The sequence below is a fragment of the Neomonachus schauinslandi genome, chromosome X (assembly GCF_002201575.2).
Source record: "Neomonachus schauinslandi chromosome X, ASM220157v2, whole genome shotgun sequence".
Taxonomy (NCBI): Eukaryota; Metazoa; Chordata; class Mammalia; order Carnivora; family Phocidae; genus Neomonachus; species Neomonachus schauinslandi.
Genome location: NC_058419.1, coordinates 16001339 through 16002953, shown reverse-complemented (window position 1 = coordinate 16002953; position 1615 = coordinate 16001339).

Below are 1615 nucleotides of genomic sequence, written 5' to 3'. Positions count from 1 at the left end.
AACATCACACATGACATTCACTCCCCTGGCCTGAACTTCTCAGTGGCTCCCCGGATTTCCAGTAGCAGAAAGTGTAAACTTATCTGTTAGCCTATCAAGACCCTCCCCCAACAGGCCTCACCCCGCCACCCCATGCCCTTATTTCCTGCAGCTCCTAACATACTTCTACTCTGGTCAGGCCTATCCCATCTGTGCCCCATGAACCTAGCAAGCTCACTCACTCACGGATTGTCCTAGTACGATGAAATACTGTATTTGTTTCATTCAAAAATGTATTGCAGGCCTACTCTGTGCCAGGATCTTGATGAGGTCCTAGATTCCAAAAGTGAGCAAGACAGTCCCTTGCCACTGGGAGGAGGTGACCGACAGATGAAAAGGCAATCACAATAAGTAATATGGTGAAGGAGGCCCAGGGAACCACGGGAGCCCGGGAGAGAGGCACCTAACCCAGACTCGGGGCAGCAGGGAAGGATTCAAGAAATGGTGTCATAATCCTGAGACACGAAGGATGAGTTCTTACTCACTCAAGGCAGGCCAGGAGCTGGAGAGGACAAGTGACATCTCCAGTCCAAAGAGCAGCATTGGGCCTGGAGAGAGACCTGACCTGTGCACGGACCTGCCTGTAGTTCAGTCCGGCCGGAGGGTTGAGAGCGGGGAGGTGAGAGTTTTATGGGAACGCACCGGGGAAGCAGGGAATCAAAGACAACAGAGACCGAGGAGTCTGAATACGGTGCAGGCATTTTGCATTGAGCACGTGCCACGCACTGTCCTGGGCGCAGAAGAGGCGCTCACGAGTGGTTCTTCCTTGACCCTTCTGCCTCTCCACCTGCTAGGCCATCTAACAGATTCATTTTGGCCGAGGGATAATGTATTAGTCATGCTGCAGTAACAACGCCAAGCTCTCAGTGGCTGACCACAATAGCATTTAATTTCTTGCTCTCACAAATTCTGCTGCAAGCCCAGGTGACGCGCCGGCGACAGCTTTCCTCCATGTGGTGACTCAGTGATCACTGCCGCTCTGATTTTGTGGCACCCACACTTCCACATGTGCTTCCACAATCACTGTGGGAGGGCGGAGAGAAAGTGCAGGGTCTCGCACAGCCAATTCTGTGCCCTAGGCGTGAAATCCATCACTTCATTTCATAATTCATGGGCCAGAATGAGTGACCTGGCCCTCCCAGCAGCCATGGGGCATGGAGAAGTGGACTCCTCCGATGTGCTGGGAAGGAGAAGAAGACCAGTTAGACTAACACCAGCTGGGTGAGCGCTCGACTTCTCCTAAGCAGATACTACTTGTGAGTATTGTGCGCTAAGCAGGCTTGTGGGTTATTGTGTGCAGAGAGCCAAGTACTCAAAGGTTTGGGCTTTAATGGTTTTGTTAACGGTTGTTGTTTTTCCTGACTGGAAATTACTCCATCATCTGTTCTTGGGTCTGAGCCAACAGTGCTAAATCATCTGGCAAAATGATTACACTGCTTGAGGCACAGTATTAGCGATGCTCTCGTCCCCATTTGGAAAATGTGATTGGTACGTGGTGTAAAGGAAATAAGATGAACGGCTAAGTTGCAGACCCAGGACAGACCTGCTATGCTCTCTAGGTTGTTGTTACCTGATT